This window comes from Schistocerca gregaria, unplaced genomic scaffold (assembly GCF_023897955.1).
Source record: "Schistocerca gregaria isolate iqSchGreg1 unplaced genomic scaffold, iqSchGreg1.2 ptg000355l, whole genome shotgun sequence".
In the NCBI taxonomy this organism is placed as follows: Eukaryota; Metazoa; Arthropoda; class Insecta; order Orthoptera; family Acrididae; genus Schistocerca; species Schistocerca gregaria.
In genome coordinates this window covers 293,594-314,416 of record NW_026061814.1, presented here as the reverse complement: position 1 = coordinate 314,416, position 20,823 = coordinate 293,594, and the positions used below count along the sequence as shown (strand labels likewise).

The following is a 20,823-nucleotide window of genomic DNA, read 5'->3' as shown; positions in this document are numbered from 1 at the left end:
GAGAATGCACCGTGCGAATTACGCAAATATCTGGAAGCGCGACGCGTGTCAGGCAGGTGAGAACGCTTCCCTCGGTCCAGCAGGACACTGCCACACCCCGCGCAGTCCCCCCGCCGCCCGGCCGCGCCCAAGCCCTGCGCCGGATAACAATAATAAGGTGCGTCTCCCGCGAGTGTCGGAGGCCGCACGAACCAAACGAATGACAGGCGGTGCAACGAGCAGCTGTGTTGTGCGTTTGGCCCACGTGGCGGCGCCTCACTGCGCGTCGCCTTCGAGGTGGAAGGACGTGCTTTGCGTCAAATGCGCCACCGAAAACGGCGATTGCGTGTGTTGGGAGGAGAGGCGAAGCCTTCTTCTGCCGTGCGGCTACTGTATAAGGACGCCAACGGCCATACCATGTTGAATACACCGGTTCTCGTCCGATCACCGAAGTTAAGCAACATCGGGCCCGGTTAGTACTTGGATGGGTGACCGCCTGGGAACACCGGGTGCTGTTGGCTCCCTCTCTTCTTTTAAATTTTATGTCACTACACCTGCCAGCCCTCTTTTCATACAAACTCTCAGGTGCGAAAAAGATGCTTCCACAAGCATTTTAAACCACTGTATTAAACGTAAGATGCGAAATTACAGTAATGAACTCAGTTTGAACAAAATGCGCGGAGGAAGAGTGCTAGGAACTCGTTGAAAATAACGAAACACTGCGAATCGACAGATGTGCTCCTGAAATACGTCAGAGCCTACTGTTTTGTAGGAGCGCTAAATTCCAAAAACTAACTACATTAAAAAAACCTGTTCCTGTCCGACCACTGAAGATAAGCAACAACGTTAGTATTCGGATCGGCGACCGCCTGGGAACTCTGGCTGTCTTCATTTCTTGCTTTCTTGTCACTACCCCTGCCAGCCCTTTTTTCATGCTACCTTTCTCATGTGACAAAGATGCTTCCATACTGATTTTAAACTATCGTAAGATACGATATTAAGGAACTCAGTTTGAAAAGAGTGCGCCAAGGAAGACTTCCAAAGAGTCTCTGGAAATAACAAAACAGTATGAAGTGACAGAAATGTTGTGAAATACGTCAGGGCATATTGTTTTGTAGCAGTGCACAACGGCAAATTTGTAAACAAAAATTTACCTTTCGTCGCTACAAGAGATGGATGCTTTGTCGAACAGCCTGTGTCGTGTGTGCATGTTTTCGCACCTTTCCACGGCACGGCGCAGCACAGAGCTGCCCTGGTAGCTCCGGACGGCCGCACACGGCGCCTCGGACACGCCGGTTCGGCCCGCGCCCATCTCGCAGATGTTTCTCGAGCTTGTGCTGTCATATAGACCGCGACCCGAGCGGCAGCGAGCGGCAGTCGGGACAAGTCGGGACAAGTCGGGACAGCCGAGAATGCACCGTGCGAATTACGCAAATATCTGGAAGCGCGACGCGTGTCAGGCAGGTGAGAACGCTTCCCTCGGTCCAGCAGGACACTGCCACACCCCGCGCAGTCCCCCCGCCGCCCGGCCGCGCCCAAGCCCTGCGCCGGATAACAATAATAAGGTGCGTCTCCCGCGAGTGTCGGAGGCCGCACGAACCAAACGAATGACAGGCGGTGCAACGAGCAGCTGTGTTGTGCGTTTGGCCCACGTGGCGGCGCGCCTCACTGCGCGTCGCCTTCGAGGTGGAAGGACGTGCTTTGCGTCAAATGCGCCACCGAAAACGGCGATTGCGTGTGTTGGGAGGAGAGGCGAAGCCTTCTTCTGCCGTGCGGCTACTGTATAAGGACGCCAACGGCCATACCATGTTGAATACACCGGTTCTCGTCCGATCACCGAAGTTAAGCAACATCGGGCCCGGTTAGTACTTGGATGGGTGACCGCGTGGGAACACCGGGTGCTGTTGGCTCCCTCTCTTCTTTTAAATTTTATGTCACTACACCTGCCAGCCCTCTTTTCATACAAACTCTCAGGTGCGAAAAAGATGCTTCCACAAGCATTTTAAACCACTGTATTAAACGTAAGATGCGAAATTACAGTAATGAACTCAGTTTGAACAAAATGCGCGGAGGAAGAGTGCTAGGAACTCGTTGAAAATAACGAAACACTGCGAATCGACAGATGTGCTCCTGAAATACGTCAGAGCCTACTGTTTTGTAGGAGCGCTAAATTCCAAAAACTAACTACATTAAAAAAACCTGTTCCTGTCCGACCACTGAAGATAAGCAACAACGTTAGTATTCGGATCGGCGACCGCCTGGGAACTCTGGCTGTCTTCATTTCTTGCTTTCTTGTCACTACCCCTGCCAGCCCTTTTTTCATGCTACCTTTCTCATGTGACAAAGATGCTTCCATACTGATTTTAAACTATCGTAAGATACGATATTAAGGAACTCAGTTTGAAAAGAGTGCGCCAAGGAAGACTTCCAAAGAGTCTCTGGAAATAACAAAACAGTATGAAGTGACAGAAATGTTGTGAAATACGTCAGGGCATATTGTTTTGTAGCAGTGCACAACGGCAAATTTGTAAACAAAAATTTACCTTTCGTCGCTACAAGAGATGGATGCTTTGTCGAACAGCCTGTGTCGTGTGTGCATGTTTTCGCACCTTTCCACGGCACGGCGCAGCACAGAGCTGCCCTGGTAGCTCCGAACGGCCGCACACGGCGCCTCGGACACGCCGGTTCGGCCCGCGCCCATCTCGCAGATGTTTCTCGAGCTTGTGCTGTCATATGGACCGCGACCCGAGGGGCAGCGAGCGGCAGTCGAGCAAAGTCGGGACAAGTCGGGACGGAAGGGGACAGCCGAGAATGCACCGTGCGAATTACGCAAATATCTGGAAGCGCGACGCGTGTCAGGCAGGTGAGAACGCTTCCCTCGGTCCAGCAGGACACTGCCACACCCCGCGCAGTCCCCCCGCCGCCCGGCCGCGCCCAAGCCCTGCGCCGGATAACAATAATAAGGTGCGTCTCCCGCGAGTGTCGGAGGCCGCACGAACCAAACGAATGACAGGCGGTGCAACGAGCAGCTGTGTTGTGCGTTTGGCCCACGTGGCGGCGCCTCACTGCGCGTCGCCTTCGAGGTGGAAGGACGTGCTTTGCGTCAAATGCGCCACCGAAAACGGCGATTGCGTGTGTTGGGAGGAGAGGCGAAGCCTTCTTCTGCCGTGCGGCTACTGTATAAGGACGCCAACGGCCATACCATGTTGAATACACCGGTTCTCGTCCGATCACCGAAGTTAAGCAACATCGGGCCCGGTTAGTACTTGGATGGGTGACCGCCTGGGAACACCGGGTGCTGTTGGCTCCCTCTCTTCTTTTAAATTTTATGTCACTACACCTGCCAGCCCTCTTTTCATACAAACTCTCAGGTGCGAAAAAGATGCTTCCACAAGCATTTTAAACCACTGTATTAAACGTAAGATGCGAAATTACAGTAATGAACTCAGTTTGAACAAAATCCGCGGAGGAAGAGTGCTAGGAACTCGTTGAAAATAACGAAACACTGCGAATCGACAGATGTGCTCCTGAAATACGTCAGAGCCTACTGTTTTGTAGGAGCGCTAAATTCCAAAAACTAACTACATTAAAAAAACCTGTTCCTGTCCGACCACTGAAGATAAGCAACAACGTTAGTATTCGGATCGGCGACCGCCTGGGAACTCTGGCTGTCTTCATTTCTTGCTTTCTTGTCACTACCCCTGCCAGCCCTTTTTTCATGCTACCTTTCTCATGTGACAAAGATGCTTCCATACTGATTTTAAACTATCGTAAGATACGATATTAAGGAACTCAGTTTGAAAAGAGTGCGCCAAGGAAGACTTCCAAAGAGTCTCTGGAAATAACAAAACAGTATGAAGTGACAGAAATGTTGTGAAATACGTCAGGGCATATTGTTTTGTAGCAGTGCACAACGGCAAATTTGTAAACAAAAATTTACCTTTCGTCGCTACAAGAGATGGATGCTTTGTCGAACAGCCTGTGTCGTGTGTGCATGTTTTCGCACCTTTCCACGGCACGGCGCAGCACAGAGCTGCCCTGGTAGCTCCGAACGGCCGCACACGGCGCCTCGGACACGCCGGTTCGGCCCGCGCCCATCTCGCAGATGTTTCTCGAGCTTGTGCTGTCATATGGACCGCGACCCGAGCGGCAGAGAGCGGCAGTCGGGACAAGTCGGGACAAGTCGGGACAGCCGAGAATGCACCGTGCGAATTACGCAAATATCTGGAAGCGCGACGCGTGTCAGGCAGGTGAGAACGCTTCCCTCGGTCCAGCAGGACACTGCCACACCCCGCGCAGTCCCCCCGCCGCCCGGCCGCGCCCAAGCCCTGCGCCGGATAACAATAATAAGGTGCGTCTCCCGCGAGTGTCGGAGGCCGCACGAACCAAACGAATGACAGGCGGTGCAACGAGCAGCTGTGTTGTGCGTTTGGCCCACGTGGCGGCGCGCCTCACTGCGCGTCGCCTTCGAGGTGGAAGGACGTGCTTTGCGTCAAATGCGCCACCGAAAACGGCGATTGCGTGTGTTGGGAGGAGAGGCGAAGCCTTCTTCTGCCGTGCGGCTACAGTATAAGGACGCCAACGGCCATACCATGTTGAATACACCGGTTCTCGTCCGATCACCGAAGTTAAGCAACATCGGGCCCAGTTAGTACTTGGATGGGTGACCGCCTGGGAACACCGGGTGCTGTTAGCTCCCTCTCTTCTATTAAATTTTATGTCATTACACCTGCCAGCCCTCTTTTCATACAAACTCTCAGGTGCGAAAAAGATGCTTCCACAAGCATTTTAAACCACTGTATTAAACGTAAGATGCGAAATTACAGTAATGAACTCAGTTTGAACAAAATGCGCGGAGGAAGAGTGCTAGGAACTCGTTGAAAATAACGAAACACTGCGAATCGACAGATGTGCTCCTGAAATACGTCAGAGCCTACTGTTTTGTAGGAGCGCTAAATTCCAAAAACTAACTACATTAAAAAAGCCTGTTCCTGTCCGACCACTGAAGATAAGCAACAACGTTAGTATTCGGATCGGCGACCGCCTGGGAACTCTGGCTGTCTTCATTTCTTGCTTTCTTGTCACTACCCCTGCCAGCCCTTTTTTCATGCTACCTTTCTCATGTGACAAAGATGCTTCCATACTGATTTTAAACTATCGTAAGATACGATATTAAGGAACTCAGTTTGAAAAGACTGCGCCAAGGAAGACTTCCAAAGAGTCTCTGGAAATAACAAAACAGTATGAAGTGACAGAGATGTTGTGAAATACGTCAGGGCATATTGTTTTGTAGCAGTGCACAACGGCAAATTTGTAAACAAAAATTTACCTTTCGTCGCTACAAGAGATGGATGCTTTGTCGAACAGCCTGTGTCGTGTGTGCATGTTTTCGCACCTTTCCACGGCACGGCGCAGCACAGAGCTGCCCTGGTAGCTCCGAACGGCCGCACACGGCGCCTCGGACACGCCGGTTCGGCCCGCGCCCATCTCGCAGATGTTTCTCGAGCTTGTGCTGTCATATGGACCGCGACCCGAGCGGCAGCGAGCGGCAGTCGGGACAAGTCGGGACAAGTCGGGACAGCCGAGAATGCACCGTGCGAATTACGCAAATATCTGGAAGCGCGACGCGTGTCAGGCAGGTGAGAACGCTTCCCTCGGTCCAGCAGGACACTGCCGCACCCCGTGCAGTCCCCCCGCCGCCCGGCCGCGCCCAAGCCCTGCGCCGGATAACAATAATAAGGTGCGTCTCCCGCGAGTGTCGGAGGCCGCACGAACCAAACGAATGACAGGCGGTGCAACGAGCAGCTGTGTTGTGCGTTTGGCCCACGTGGCGGCGCGCCTCACTGCGCGTCGCCTTCGAGGTGGAAGGACGTGCTTTGCGTCAAATGCGCCACCGAAAACGGCGATTGCGTGTGTTGGGAGGAGAGGCGAAGCCTTCTTCTGCCGTGCGGCTACAGTATGAGGACGCCAACGGCCATACCATGTTGAATACACCGGTTCTCGTCCGATCACCGAAGTTAAGCAACATCGGGCCCGGTTAGTACTTGGATGGGTGACCGCCTGGGAACACCGGGTGCTGTTGGCTCCCTCTCTTCTTTTAAATTTTATGTCACTACACCTGCCAGCCCTCTTTTCATACAAACTCTCAGGTGCGAAAAAGATGCTTCCACAAGCATTTTAAACCACTGTATTAAACGTAAGATGCGAAATTACAGTAATGAACTCAGTTTGAACAAAATGCGCGGAGGAAGAGTGCTAGGAACTCGTTGAAAATAACGAAACACTGCGAATCGACAGATGTGCTCCTGAAATACGTCAGAGCCTACTGTTTTGTAGGAGCGCTAAATTCCAAAAACTAACTACATTAAAAAAACCTGTTCCTGTCCGACCACTGAAGATAAGCAACAACGTTAGTATTCGGATCGGCGACCGCCTGGGAACTCTGGCTGTCTTCATTTCTTGCTTTCTTGTCACTACCCCTGCCAGCCCTTTTTTCATGCTACCTTTCTCATGTGACAAAGATGCTTCCATACTGATTTTAAACTATCGTAAGATACGATATTAAGGAACTCAGTTTGAAAAGAGTGCGCCAAGGAAGACTTCCAAAGAGTCTCTGGAAATAACAAAACAGTATGAAGTGACAGAAATGTTGTGAAATACGTCAGGGCATATTGTTTTGTAGCAGTGCACAACGGCAAATTTGTAAACAAAAATTTACCTTTCGTCGCTACAAGAGATGGATGCTTTGTCGAACAGCCTGTGTCGTGTGTGCATGTTTTCGCACCTTTCCACGGCACGGCGCAGCACAGAGCTGCCCTGGTAGCTCCGGACGGCCGCACACGGCGCCTCGGACACGCCGGTTCGGCCCGCGCCCATCTCGCAGATGTTTCTCGAGCTTGTGCTGTCATATGGACCGCGACCCGAGCGGCAGCGAGCGGCAGTCGGGACAAGTCGGGACAAGTCGGGACAGCCGAGAATGCACCGTGCGAATTACGCAAATATCTGGAAGCGCGACGCGTGTCAGGCAGGTGAGAACGCTTCCCTCGGTCCAGCAGGACACTGCCACACCCCGCGCAGTCCCCCCGCCGCCCGGCCGCGCCCAAGCCCTGCGCCGGATAACAATAATAAGGTGCGTCTCCCGCGAGTGTCGGAGGCCGCACGAACCAAACGAATGACAGGCGGTGCAACGAGCAGCTGTGTTGTGCGTTTGGCCCACGTGGCGGCGCCTCACTGCGCGTCGCCTTCGAGGTGGAAGGACGTGCTTTGCGTCAAATGCGCCACCGAAAACGGCGATTGCGTGTGTTGGGAGGAGAGGCGAAGCCTTCTTCTGCCGTGCGGCTACTGTATAAGGACGCCAACGGCCATACCATGTTGAATACACCGGTTCTCGTCCGATCACCGAAGTTAAGCAACATCGGGCCCGGTTAGTACTTGGATGGGTGACCGCGTGGGAACACCGGGTGCTGTTGGCTCCCTCTCTTCTTTTAAATTTTATGTCACTACACCTGCCAGCCCTCTTTTCATACAAACTCTCAGGTGCGAAAAAGATGCTTCCACAAGCATTTTAAACCACTGTATTAAACGTAAGATGCGAAATTACAGTAATGAACTCAGTTTGAACAAAATCCGCGGAGGAAGAGTGCTAGGAACTCGTTGAAAATAACGAAACACTGCGAATCGACAGATGTGCTCCTGAAATACGTCAGAGCCTACTGTTTTGTAGGAGCGCTAAATTCCAAAAACTAACTACATTAAAAAAACCTGTTCCTGTCCGACCACTGAAGATAAGCAACAACGTTAGTATTCGGATCGGCGACCGCCTGGGAACTCTGGCTGTCTTCATTTCTTGCTTTCTTGTCACTACCCCTGCCAGCCCTTTTTTCATGCTACCTTTCTCATGTGACAAAGATGCTTCCATACTGATTTTAAACTATCGTAAGATACGATATTAAGGAACTCAGTTTGAAAAGAGTGCGCCAAGGAAGACTTCCAAAGAGTCTCTGGAAATAACAAAACAGTATGAAGTGACAGAAATGTTGTGAAATACGTCAGGGCATATTGTTTTGTAGCAGTGCACAACGGCAAATTTGTAAACAAAAATTTACCTTTCGTCGCTACAAGAGATGGATGCTTTGTCGAACAGCCTGTGTCGTGTGTGCATGTTTTCGCACCTTTCCACGGCACGGCGCAGCACAGAGCTGCCCTGGTAGCTCCGAACGGCCGCACACGGCGCCTCGGACACGCCGGTTCGGCCCGCGCCCATCTCGCAGATGTTTCTCGAGCTTGTGCTGTCATATGGACCGCGACCCGAGGGGCAGCGAGCGGCAGTCGAGCAAAGTCGGGACAAGTCGGGACGGAAGGGGACAGCCGAGAATGCACCGTGCGAATTACGCAAATATCTGGAAGCGCGACGCGTGTCAGGCAGGTGAGAACGCTTCCCTCGGTCCAGCAGGACACTGCCACACCCCGCGCAGTCCCCCCGCCGCCCGGCCGCGCCCAAGCCCTGCGCCGGATAACAATAATAAGGTGCGTCTCCCGCGAGTGTCGGAGGCCGCACGAACCAAACGAATGACAGGCGGTGCAACGAGCAGCTGTGTTGTGCGTTTGGCCCACGTGGCGGCGCGCCTCACTGCGCGTCGCCTTCGAGGTGGAAGGACGTGTTTTGCGTCAAATGCGCCACCGAAAACGGCGATTGCGTGTGTTGGGAGGAGAGGCGAAGCCTTCTTCTGCCGTGCGGCTACAGTATAAGGACGCCAACGGCCATACCATGTTGAATACACCGGTTCTCGTCCGATCACCGAAGTTAAGCAACATCGGGCCCGGTTAGTACTTGGATGGGTGACCGCCTGGGAACACCGGGTGCTGTTGGCTCCCTCTCTTCTTTTAAATTTTATGTCACTACACCTGCCAGCCCTCTTTTCATACAAACTCTCAGGTGCGAAAAAGATGCTTCCACAAGCATTTTAAACCACTGTATTAAACGTAAGATGCGAAATTACAGTAATGAACTCAGTTTGAACAAAATCCGCGGAGGAAGAGTGCTAGGAACTCGTTGAAAATAACGAAACACTGCGAATCGACAGATGTGCTCCTGAAATACGTCAGAGCCTACTGTTTTGTAGGAGCGCTAAATTCCAAAAACTAACTACATTAAAAAAAACCTGTTCCTGTCCGACCACTGAAGATAAGCAACAACGTTAGTATTCGGATCGGCGACCGCCTGGGAACTCTGGCTGTCTTCATTTCTTGCTTTCTTGTCACTACCCCTGCCAGCCCTTTTTTCATGCTACCTTTCTCATGTGACAAAGATGCTTCCATACTGATTTTAAACTATCGTAAGATACGATATTAAGGAACTCAGTTTGAAAAGAGTGCGCCAAGGAAGACTTCCAAAGAGTCTCTGGAAATAACAAAACAGTATGAAGTGACAGAAATGTTGTGAAATACGTCAGGGCATATTGTTTTGTAGCAGTGCACAACGGCAAATTTGTAAACAAAAATTTTCCTTTCGTCGCTACAAGAGATGGATGCTTTGTCGAACAGCCTGTGTCGTGTGTGCATGTTTTCGCACCTTTCCACGGCACGGCGCAGCACAGAGCTGCCCTGGTAGCTCCGAACGGCCGCACACGGCGCCTCGGACACGCCGGTTCGGCCCGCGCCCATCTCGCAGATGTTTCTCGAGCTTGTGCTGTCATATGGACCGCGACCCGACCGGCAGCGAGCGGCAGTCGGGACAAGTCGGGACAAGTCGGGACAGCCGAGAATGCACCGTGCGAATTACGCAAATATCTGGAAGCGCGACGCGTGTCAGGCAGGTGAGAACGCTTCCCTCGGTCCAGCAGGACACTGCCACACCCCGCGCAGTCCCCCCGCCGCCCGGCCGCGCCCAAGCCCTGCGCCGGATAACAATAATAAGGTGCGTCTCCCGCGAGTGTCGGAGGCCGCACGAACCAAACGAATGACAGGCGGTGCAACGAGCAGCTGTGTTGTGCGTTTGGCCCACGTGGCGGCGCGCCTCACTGCGCGTCGCCTTCGAGGTGGAAGGACGTGCTTTGCGTCAAATGCGCCACCGAAAACGGCGATTGCGTGTGTTGGGAGGAGAGGCGAAGCCTTCTTCTGCCGTGCGGCTACAGTATAAGGACGCCAACGGCCATACCATGTTGAATACACCGGTTCTCGTCCGATCACCGAAGTTAAGCAACATCGGGCCCGGTTAGTACTTGGATGGGTGACCGCGTGGGAACACCGGGTGCTGTTGGCTCCCTCTCTTCTTTTAAATTTTATGTCACTACACCTGCCAGCCCTCTTTTCATACAAACTCTCAGGTGCGAAAAAGATGCTTCCACAAGCATTTTAAACCACTGTATTAAACGTAAGATGCGAAATTACAGTAATGAACTCAGTTTGAACAAAATGCGCGGAGGAAGAGTGCTAGGAACTCGTTGAAAATAACGAAACACTGCGAATCGACAGATGTGCTCCTGAAATACGTCAGAGCCTACTGTTTTGTAGGAGCGCTAAATTCCAAAAACTAACTACATTTAAAAAAACCTGTTCCTGTCCGACCACTGAAGATAAGCAACAACGTTAGTATTCGGATCGGCGACCGCCTGGGAACTCTGGCTGTCTTCATTTCTTGCTTTCTTGTCACTACCCCTGCCAGCCCTTTTTTCATGCTACCTTTCTCATGTGACAAAGATGCTTCCATACTGATTTTAAACTATCGTAAGATACGATATTAAGGAACTCAGTTTGAAAAGAGTGCGCCAAGGAAGACTTCCAAAGAGTCTCTGGAAATAACAAAACAGTATGAAGTGACAGAAATGTTGTGAAATACGTCAGGGCATATTGTTTTGTAGCAGTGCACAACGGCAAATTTGTAAACAAAAATTTACCTTTCGTCGCTACAAGAGATGGATGCTTTGTCGAACAGCCTGTGTCGTGTGTGCATGTTTTCGCACCTTTCCACGGCACGGCGCAGCACAGAGCTGCCCTGGGAGCTCCGAACGGCCGCACACGGCGCCTCGGACACGCCGGTTCGGCCCGCGCCCATCTCGCAGATGTTTCTCGAGCTTGTGCTGTCATATGGACCGCGACCCGAGGGGCAGCGAGCGGCAGTCGAGCAAAGTCGGGACAAGTCGGGACGGAAGGGGACAGCCGAGAATGCACCGTGCGAATTACGCAAATATCTGGAAGCGCGACGCGTGTCAGGCAGGTGAGAACGCTTCCCTCGGTCCAGCAGGACACTGCCACACCCCGCGCAGTCCCCCGCCGCCCGGCCGCGCCCAAGCCCTGCGCCGGATAACAATAATAAGGTGCGTCTCCCACGAGTGTCGGAGGCCGCACGAACCAAACGAATGACAGGCGGTGCAACGAGCAGCTGTGTTGTGCGTTTGGCCCACGTGGCGGCGCGCCTCACTGCGCGTCGCCTTCGAGGTGGAAGGACGTGCTTTGCGTCAAATGCGCCACCGAAAACGGCGATTGCGTGTGTTGGGAGGAGAGGCGAAGCCTTCTTCTGCCGTGCGGCTACAGTATAAGGACGCCAACGGCCATACCATGTAGAATACACCGGTTCTCGTCCAATCACCGAAGTTAAGCAACATCGGGCCCGGTTAGTACTTGGATGGGTGACCGCCTGGGAACACCGCGTGCTGTTGGCTCCCTCTCTTCTTTTAAATTTTATGTCACTACACCTGCCAGCCCTCTTTTCATACAAACTCTCAGGTGCGAAAAAGATGCTTCCACAAGCATTTTAAACCACTGTATTAAACGTAAGATGCGAAATTACAGTAATGAACTCAGTTTGATCAAAATGCGCGGAGGAAGAGTGCTAGGAACTCGTTGAAAATAACGAAACACTGCGAATCGACAGATGTGCTCCTGAAATACGTCAGAGCCTACTGTTTTGTAGGAGCGCTAAATTCCAAAAACTAACTACATTAAAAAAAACCTGTTCCTGTCCGACCACTGAAGATAAGCAACAACGTTAGTATTCGGATCGGCGACCGCCTGGGAACTCTGGCTGTCTTCATTTCTTGCTTTCTTGTCACTACCCCTGCCAGCCCTTTTTTCATGCTACCTTTCTCATGTGACAAAGATGCTTCCATACTGATTTTAAACTATCGTAAGATACGATATTAAGGAACTCAGTTTGAAAAGAGTGCGCCAAGTAAGACTTCCAAAGAGTCTCTGGAATAATAAAAACAGTATGAAGTGACAGAAATGTTGTGAAAAACGTCAGGGCATATTGTTTTGTAGCAGTGCACAACGGCAAATTTGTAAACAAAAATTTACCTTTCGTCGCTACAAGAGATGTATACTTTGCCGAAAAGCCTGTGTCTTGTGTGCATGTTTTCGCACCTTTCCACGGCACGGCGCAGCACAGAGCTGCCCTGGTAGCTCCGAACGGCCGCACACGGCGCCTCGGACACGCCGGTTCGGCCCGCGCCCATCTCGCAGATGTTTCTCGGGCTTGTGCTGTCATATGGACCGCGACCCGAGGGGCAGCGAGCGGCAGTCGAGCAAAGTCGGGACAAGTCGGGACGGAAGGGGACACCCGAGAATGCACCGTGCGAATTACGCAAATATCTGGAAGCGCGACGCGTGTCAGGCAGGTGAGAACGCTTCCCTCGGTCCAGCAGGACACTGCCACACCCCGCGCAGTCCCCCCGCCGCCCGGCCGCGCCCAAGCCCTGCGCCGGATAACAATAATAAGGTGCGTCTCCCGCGAGTGTCGGAGGCCGCACGAACCAAACGAATGACAGGCGGTGCAACGAGCAGCTGTGTTGTGCGTTTGGCCCACGTGGCGGCGCGCCTCACTGCGCGTCGCCTTCGAGGTGGAAGGACGTGCTTTGCGTCAAATGCGCCACCGAAAACGGCGATTGCGTGTGTTGGGAGGAGAGGCGAAGCCTTCTTCTGCCGTGCGGCTACAGTATAAGGACGCCAACGGCCATACCATGTTGAATACACCGGTTCTCGTCCGATCACCGAAGTTAAGCAACATCGGGCCCGGTTAGTACTTGGATGGGTGACCGCCTGGGAACACCGGGTGCTGTTGGCTCCCTCTCTTCTTTTAAATTTTATGTCACTACACCTGCCAGCCCTCTTTTCATACAAACTCTCAGGTGCGAAAAAGATGCTTCCACAAGCATTTTAAACCACTGTATTAAACGTAAGATGCGAAATTACAGTAACGAACTCAGTTTGAACAAAATGCGCGGAGGAAGAGTGCTAGGAACTCGTTGAAAATAACGAAACACTGCGAATCGACAGATGTGCTCCTGCAATACGTCAGAGCCTACTGTTTTGTAGGAGCGCTAAATTCCAAAAACTAACTACATTAAAAAAACCTGTTCCTGTCCGACCACTGAAGATAAGCAACAACGTTAGTATTCGGATCGGCGACCGCCTGGGAACTCTGGCTGTCTTCATTTCTTGCTTTCTTGTCACTACCCCTGCCAGCCCTTTTTTCATGCTACCTTTCTCATGTGACAAAGATGCTTCCATACTGATTTTAAACTATCGTAAGATACGATATTAAGGAACTCAGTTTGAAAAGAGTGCGCCAAGGAAGACTTCCAAAGAGTCTCTGGAAATAACAAAACAGTATGAAGTGACAGAAATGTTGTGAAATACGTCAGGGCATATTGTTTTGTAGCAGTGCACAACGGCAAATTTGTAAACAAAAATTTACCTTTCGTCGCTACAAGAGATGGATGCTTTGTCGAACAGCCTGTGTCGTGTGTACATGTTTTCGCACCTTTCCACGGCACGGCGCAGCACAGAGCTGCCCTGGGAGCTCCGAACGGCCGCACACGGCGCCTCGGACACGCCGGTTCGGCCCGCGCCCATCTCGCAGATGTTTCTCGAGCTTGTGCTGTCATATGGACCGCGACCCGAGGGGCAGCGAGCGGCAGTCGAGCAAAGTCGGGACAAGTCGGGACGGAAGGGGACAGCCGAGAATGCACCGTGCGAATTACGCAAATATCTGGAAGCGCGACGCGTGTCAGGCAGGTGAGAACGCTTCCCTCGGTCCAGCAGGACACTGCCACACCCCGCGCAGTCCCCCCGCCGCCCGGCCGCGCCCAAGCCCTGCGCCGGATAACAATAATAAGGTGCGTCTCCCGCGAGTGTCGGAGGCCGCACGAACCAAACGAATGACAGGCGGTGCAACGAGCAGCTGTGTTGTGCGTTTGGCCCACGTGGCGGCGCGCCTCACTGCGCGTCGCCTTCGAGGTGGAAGGACGTGCTTTGCGTCAAATGCGCCACCGAAAACGGCGATTGCGTGTGTTGGGAGGAGAGGCGAAGCCTTCTTCTGCCGTGCGGCTACAGTATAAGGACGCCAACGGCCATACCATGTTGAATACACCGGTTCTCGTCCGATCACCGAAGTTAAGCAACATCGGGCCCGGTTAGTACTTGGATGGGTGACCGCCTGGGAACACCGCGTGCTGTTGGCTCCCTCTCTTCTTTTAAATTTTATGTCACTACACCTGCCAGCCCTCTTTTCATACAAACTCTCAGGTGCGAAAAAGATGCTTCCACAAGCATTTTAAACCACTGTATTAAACGTAAGATGCGAAATTACAGTAATGAACTCAGTTTGAACAAAATGCGCGGAGGAAGAGTGCTAGGAACTCGTTGAAAATAACGAAACACTGCGAATCGACAGATGTGCTCCTGAAATACGTCAGAGCCTACTGTTTTGTAGGAGCGCTAAATTCCAAAAACTAACTACATTAAAAAAAACCTGTTCCTGTCCGACCACTGAAGATAAGCAACAACGTTAGTATTCGGATCGGCGACCGCCTGGGAACTCTGGCTGTCTTCATTTCTTGCTTTCTTGTCACTACCCCTGCCAGCCCTTTTTTCATGCTACCTTTCTCATGTGACAAAGATGCTTCCATACTGATTTTAAACTATCGTAAGATACGATATTAAGGAACTCAGTTTGAAAAGAGTGCGCCAAGGAAGACTTCCAAAGAGTCTCTGGAAATAACAAAACAGTATGAAGTGACAGAAATGTTGTGAAATACGTCAGGGCATATTGTTTTGTAGCAGTGCACAACGGCAAATTTGTAAACAAAAATTTTCCTTTCGTCGCTACAAGAGATGGATGCTTTGTCGAACAGCCTGTGTCGTGTGTGCATGTTTTCGCACCTTTCCACGGCACGGCGCAGCACAGAGCTGCCCTGGTAGCTCCGAACGGCCGCACACGGCGCCTCGGACACGCCGGTTCGGCCCGCGCCCATCTCGCAGATGTTTCTCGAGCTTGTGCTGTCATATGGACCGCGACCCGACCGGCAGCGAGCGGCAGTCGGGACAAGTCGGGACAAGTCGGGACAGCCGAGAATGCACCGTGCGAATTACGCAAATATCTGGAAGCGCGACGCGTGTCAGGCAGGTGAGAACGCTTCCCTCGGTCCAGCAGGACACTGCCACACCCCGCGCAGTCCCCCGCCGCCCGGCCGCGCCCAAGCCCTGCGCCGGATAACAATAATAAGGTGCGTCTCCCACGAGTGTCGGAGGCCGCACGAACCAAACGAATGACAGGCGGTGCAACGAGCAGCTGTGTTGTGCGTTTGGCCCACGTGGCGGCGCGCCTCACTGCGCGTCGCCTTCGAGGTGGAAGGACGTGCTTTGCGTCAAATGCGCCACCGAAAACGGCGATTGCGTGTGTTGGGAGGAGAGGCGAAGCCTTCTTCTGCCGTGCGGCTACAGTATAAGGACGCCAACGGCCATACCATGTAGAATACACCGGTTCTCGTCCAATCACCGAAGTTAAGCAACATCGGGCCCGGTTAGTACTTGGATGGGTGACCGCCTGGGAACACCGCGTGCTGTTGGCTCCCTCTCTTCTTTTAAATTTTATGTCACTACACCTGCCAGCCCTCTTTTCATACAAACTCTCAGGTGCGAAAAAGATGCTTCCACAAGCATTTTAAACCACTGTATTAAACGTAAGATGCGAAATTACAGTAATGAACTCAGTTTGATCAAAATGCGCGGAGGAAGAGTGCTAGGAACTCGTTGAAAATAACGAAACACTGCGAATCGACAGATGTGCTCCTGAAATACGTCAGAGCCTACTGTTTTGTAGGAGCGCTAAATTCCAAAAACTAACTACATTAAAAAAAACCTGTTCCTGTCCGACCACTGAAGATAAGCAACAACGTTAGTATTCGGATCGGCGACCGCCTGGGAACTCTGGCTGTCTTCATTTCTTGCTTTCTTGTCACTACCCCTGCCAGCCCTTTTTTCATGCTACCTTTCTCATGTGACAAAGATGCTTCCATACTGATTTTAAACTATCGTAAGATACGATATTAAGGAACTCAGTTTGAAAAGAGTGCGCCAAGTAAGACTTCCAAAGAGTCTCTGGAATAATAAAAACAGTATGAAGTGACAGAAATGTTGTGAAAAACGTCAGGGCATATTGTTTTGTAGCAGTGCACAACGGCAAATTTGTAAACAAAAATTTACCTTTCGTCGCTACAAGAGATGTATACTTTGCCGAAAAGCCTGTGTCTTGTGTGCATGTTTTCGCACCTTTCCACGGCACGGCGCAGCACAGAGCTGCCCTGGTAGCTCCGAACGGCCGCACACGGCGCCTCGGACACGCCGGTTCGGCCCGCGCCCATCTCGCAGATGTTTCTCGGGCTTGTGCTGTCATATGGACCGCGACCCGAGGGGCAGCGAGCGGCAGTCGAGCAAAGTCGGGACAAGTCGGGACGGAAGGGGACACCCGAGAATGCACCGTGCGAATTACGCAAATATCTGGAAGCGCGACGCGTGTCAGGCAGGTGAGAACGCTTCCCTCGGTCCAGCAGGACACTGCCACACCCCGCGCAGTCCCCCCGCCGCCCGGCCGCGCCCAAGCCCTGCGCCGGATAACAATAATAAGGTGCGTCTCCCGCGAGTGTCGGAGGCCGCACGAACCAAACGAATGACAGGCGGTGCAACGAGCAGCTGTGTTGTGCGTTTGGCCCACGTGGCGGCGCGCCTCACTGCGCGTCGCCTTCGAGGTGGAAGGACGTGCTTTGCGTCAAATGCGCCACCGAAAACGGCGATTGCGTGTGTTGGGAGGAGAGGCGAAGCCTTCTTCTGCCGTGCGGCTACAGTATAAGGACGCCAACGGCCATACCATGTTGAATACACCGGTTCTCGTCCGATCACCGAAGTTAAGCAACATCGGGCCCGGTTAGTACTTGGATGGGTGACCGCGTGGGAACACCGGGTGCTGTTGGCTCCCTCTCTTCTTTTAAATTTTATGTCACTACACCTGCCAGCCCTCTTTTCATACAAACTCTCAGGTGCGAAAAAGATGCTTCCACAAGCATTTTAAACCACTGTATTAAACGTAAGATGCGAAATTACAGTAACGAACTCAGTTTGAACAAAATGCGCGGAGGAAGAGTGCTAGGAACTCGTTGAAAATAACGAAACACTGCGAATCGACAGATGTGCTCCTGAAATACGTCAGAGCCTACTGTTTTGTAGGAGCGCTAAATTCCAAAAACTAACTACATTAAAAAAACCTGTTCCTGTCCGACCACTGAAGATAAGCAACAACGTTAGTATTCGGATCGGCGACCGCCTGGGAACTCTGGCTGTCTTCATTTCTTGCTTTCTTGTCACTACCCCTGCCAGCCCTTTTTTCATGCTACCTTTCTCATGTGACAAAGATGCTTCCATACTGATTTTAAACTATCGTAAGATACGATATTAAGGAACTCAGTTTGAAAAGAGTGCGCCAAGGAAGACTTCCAAAGAGTCTCTGGAAATAACAAAACAGTATGAAGTGACAGAAATGTTGTGAAATACGTCAGGGCATATTGTTTTGTAGCAGTGCACAACGGCAAATTTGTAAACAAAAATTTACCTTTCGTCGCTACAAGAGATGGATGCTTTGTCGAACAGCCTGTGTCGTGTGTACATGTTTTCGCACCTTTCCACGGCACGGCGCAGCACAGAGCTGCCCTGGGAGCTCCGAACGGCCGCACACGGCGCCTCGGACACGCCGGTTCGGCCCGCGCCCATCTCGCAGATGTTTCTCGAGCTTGTGCTGTCATATGGACCGCGACCCGAGGGGCAGCGAGCGGCAGTCGAGCAAAGTCGGGACAAGTCGGGACGGAAGGGGACAGCCGAGAATGCACCGTGCGAATTACGCAAATATCTGGAAGCGCGACGCGTGTCAGGCAGGTGAGAACGCTTCCCTCGGTCCAGCAGGACACTGCCACACCCCGCGCAGTCCCCCCGCCGCCCGGCCGCGCCCAAGCCCTGCGCCGGATAACAATAATAAGGTGCGTCTCCCGCGAGTGTCGGAGGCCGCACGAACCAAACGAATGACAGGCGGTGCAACGAGCAGCTGTGTTGTGCGTTTGGCCCACGTGGCGGCGCGCCTCACTGCGCGTCGCCTTCGAGGTGGAAGGACGTGCTTTGCGTCAAATGCGCCACCGAAAACGGCGATTGCGTGTGTTGGGAGGAGAGGCGAAGCCTTCTTCTGCCGTGCGGCTACAGTATAAGGACGCCAACGGCCATACCATGTTGAATACACCGGTTCTCGTCCGATCACCGAAGTTAAGCAACATCGGGCCCGGTTAGTACTTGGATGGGTGACCGCCTGGGAACACCGGGTGCTGTTGGCTCCCTCCCTTCTTTTAAATTTTATGCCACTACACCTGCCAGCCCTCTTTTCATACAAACTCTCAGGTGCGAAAAAGATGCTTCCACAAGCATTTTAAACCACTGTATTAAACGTAAGATGCGAAATTACAGTAATGAACTCAGTTTGAACAAAATGCGCGGAGGAAGAGTGCTAGGAACTCGTTGAAAATAACGAAACACTGCGAATCGACAGATGTGCTCCTGAAATACGTCAGAGCCTACTGTTTTGTAGGAGCGCTAAATTCCAAAAACTAACTACATTAAAAAAACCTGTTCCTGTCCGACCACTGAAGATAAGCAACAACGTTAGTATTCGGATCGGCGACCGCCTGGGAACTCTGGCTGTCTTCATTTCTTGCTTTCTTGTCACTACCCCTGCCAGCCCTTTTTTCATGCTACCTTTCTCATGTGACAAAGATGCTTCCATACTGATTTTAAACTATCGTAAGATACGATATTAAGGAACTCAGTTTGAAAAGAGTGCGCCAAGGAAGACTTCCAAAGAGTCTCTGGAAATAACAAAACAGTATGAAGTGACAGAAATGTTGTGAAATACGTCAGGGCATATTGTTTTGTAGCAGTGCACAACGGCAAATTTGTAAACAAAAATTTACCTTTCGTCGCTACAAGAGATGGATGCTTTGTCGAACAGCCTGTGTCGTGTGTGCATGTTTTCGCACCTTTCCACGGCACGGCGCAGCACAGAGCTGCCCTGGGAGCTCCGAACGGCCGCACACGGCGCCTCGGACACGCCGGTTCGGCCCGCGCCCATCTCGCAGATGTTTCTCGAGCTTGTGCTGTCATATGGACCGCGACCCGAGGGGCAGCGAGCGGCAGTCGAGCAAAGTCGGGACAAGTCGGGACGGAAGGGGACAGCCGAGAATGCACCGTGCGAATTACGCAAATATCTGGAAGCGCGACGCGTGTCAGGCAGGTGAGAACGCTTCCCTCGGTCCAGCAGGACACTGCCACACCCCGCGCAGTCCCCCCGCCGCCCGGCCGCGCCCAAGCCCTGCGCCGGATAACAATAATAAGGTGCGTCTCCCGCGAGTGTCGGAGGCCGCACGAACCAAACGAATGACAGGCGGTGCAACGAGCAGCTGTGTTGTGCGTTTGGCCCACGTGGCGGCGCGCCTCACTGCGCGTCGCCTTCGAGGTGGAAGGACGTGCTTTGCGTCAAATGCGCCACCGAAAACGGCGATTGCGTGTGTTGGGAGGAGAGGCGAAGCCTTCTTCTGCCGTGCGGCTACAGTATAAGGACGCCAACGGCCATACCATGTTGAATACACCGGTTCTCGTCCGATCACCGAAGTTAATCAACATCGGGCCCGGTTAGTACTTGGATGGGTGACCGCCTGGGAACACCGGGTGCTGTTGGCTCCCTCTCTTCTTTTAAATTTTATGTCACTACACCTGCCAGCCCTCTTTTCATACAAACTCTCAGGTGCGAAAAAGATGTTTCCACAAGCATTTTAAACCACTGTGTTAAACGTAAGATGCGAAATTACAGTAATGAACTCAGTTTGAACAAAATGCGCGGAGGAAGAGTGCTAGGAACTCGTTGAAAATAACGAAACACTGCGAATCGACAGATGTGCTCCTGAAATACGTCAGAGCCTACTGTTTTGTAGGAGCGCTAAATTCCAAAAACTAACTACATTAAAAAAACCTGTTCCTGTCCGACCACTGAAGATAAGCAACAACGTTAGTATTCGGATCGGCGACCGCCTGGGAACTCTGGCTGTCTTCATTTCTTGCTTTCTTGTCACTACCCCTGCCAGCCCTTTTTTCATGCTACCTTTCTCATGTGACAAAGATGCTTCCATACTGATTTTAAACTATCGTAAGATACGATATTAAGGAACTCAGTTTGAAAAGAGTGCGCCAAGGAAGACTTCCAAAGAGTCTCTGGAAATAACAAAACAGTATGAAGTGGTAGAAATGTTGTGAAATACGTCAGGGCATATTGTTTTGTAGCAGTGCACAACGGCAAATTTGTAAACAAAAATTTACCTTTCGTCGCTACAAGAGATGGATGCTTTGTCGAACAGCCTGTGTCGTGTGTGCATGTTTTCGCACCTTTCCACGGCACGGCGCAGCACAGAGCTGCCCTGGTAGCTCCGAACGGCCGCACACGGCGCCTCGGACACGCCGGTTCGGCCCGCGCCCATCTCGCAG

At 52.1% G+C, this 20,823-nt stretch overlaps 15 non-coding genes across 15 annotated transcripts; all 15 read left to right on the top strand.

Moving 5' to 3' along the window:
- The first annotated feature begins 381 nt into the window (after positions 1-381).
- On the top strand, positions 382-500 carry LOC126308213 (5S ribosomal RNA). The gene has a single exon (XR_007554128.1). It is a non-coding gene; the product is annotated as a 5S ribosomal RNA (ribosomal RNA).
- Positions 501-1,770: 1,270 nt separating this feature from the next.
- On the top strand, positions 1,771-1,889 carry LOC126307676 (5S ribosomal RNA). The gene has a single exon (XR_007553664.1). It is a non-coding gene; the product is annotated as a 5S ribosomal RNA (ribosomal RNA).
- Positions 1,890-3,167: 1,278 nt separating this feature from the next.
- On the top strand, positions 3,168-3,286 carry LOC126308201 (5S ribosomal RNA). Its single transcript, XR_007554117.1, has one exon. It is a non-coding gene; the product is annotated as a 5S ribosomal RNA (ribosomal RNA).
- A 1,270-nt stretch (positions 3,287-4,556) lies between these two features.
- On the top strand, positions 4,557-4,675 carry LOC126307877 (5S ribosomal RNA). Its single transcript, XR_007553845.1, has one exon. It is a non-coding gene; the product is annotated as a 5S ribosomal RNA (ribosomal RNA).
- Positions 4,676-5,945: 1,270 nt separating this feature from the next.
- LOC126308189 (5S ribosomal RNA) lies at positions 5,946-6,064 on the top strand. Its single transcript, XR_007554106.1, has one exon. It is a non-coding gene; the product is annotated as a 5S ribosomal RNA (ribosomal RNA).
- Positions 6,065-7,332: 1,268 nt separating this feature from the next.
- On the top strand, positions 7,333-7,451 carry LOC126307674 (5S ribosomal RNA). Its single transcript, XR_007553662.1, has one exon. It is a non-coding gene; the product is annotated as a 5S ribosomal RNA (ribosomal RNA).
- Positions 7,452-8,731: 1,280 nt separating this feature from the next.
- LOC126308177 (5S ribosomal RNA) lies at positions 8,732-8,850 on the top strand. The gene has a single exon (XR_007554095.1). It is a non-coding gene; the product is annotated as a 5S ribosomal RNA (ribosomal RNA).
- Positions 8,851-10,121: 1,271 nt separating this feature from the next.
- Positions 10,122-10,240, top strand: LOC126307672 (5S ribosomal RNA). The gene has a single exon (XR_007553661.1). It is a non-coding gene; the product is annotated as a 5S ribosomal RNA (ribosomal RNA).
- A 1,280-nt stretch (positions 10,241-11,520) lies between these two features.
- Positions 11,521-11,639, top strand: LOC126307899 (5S ribosomal RNA). Its single transcript, XR_007553865.1, has one exon. It is a non-coding gene; the product is annotated as a 5S ribosomal RNA (ribosomal RNA).
- A 1,281-nt stretch (positions 11,640-12,920) lies between these two features.
- Positions 12,921-13,039, top strand: LOC126308165 (5S ribosomal RNA). The gene has a single exon (XR_007554084.1). It is a non-coding gene; the product is annotated as a 5S ribosomal RNA (ribosomal RNA).
- Positions 13,040-14,319: 1,280 nt separating this feature from the next.
- LOC126307856 (5S ribosomal RNA) lies at positions 14,320-14,438 on the top strand. Its single transcript, XR_007553826.1, has one exon. It is a non-coding gene; the product is annotated as a 5S ribosomal RNA (ribosomal RNA).
- Positions 14,439-15,708: 1,270 nt separating this feature from the next.
- On the top strand, positions 15,709-15,827 carry LOC126307898 (5S ribosomal RNA). Its single transcript, XR_007553864.1, has one exon. It is a non-coding gene; the product is annotated as a 5S ribosomal RNA (ribosomal RNA).
- A 1,281-nt stretch (positions 15,828-17,108) lies between these two features.
- LOC126307671 (5S ribosomal RNA) lies at positions 17,109-17,227 on the top strand. The gene has a single exon (XR_007553660.1). It is a non-coding gene; the product is annotated as a 5S ribosomal RNA (ribosomal RNA).
- A 1,280-nt stretch (positions 17,228-18,507) lies between these two features.
- On the top strand, positions 18,508-18,626 carry LOC126308153 (5S ribosomal RNA). The gene has a single exon (XR_007554073.1). It is a non-coding gene; the product is annotated as a 5S ribosomal RNA (ribosomal RNA).
- Positions 18,627-19,906: 1,280 nt separating this feature from the next.
- On the top strand, positions 19,907-20,025 carry LOC126307766 (5S ribosomal RNA). The gene has a single exon (XR_007553745.1). It is a non-coding gene; the product is annotated as a 5S ribosomal RNA (ribosomal RNA).
- Positions 20,026-20,823: the final 798 nt, after the last annotated feature.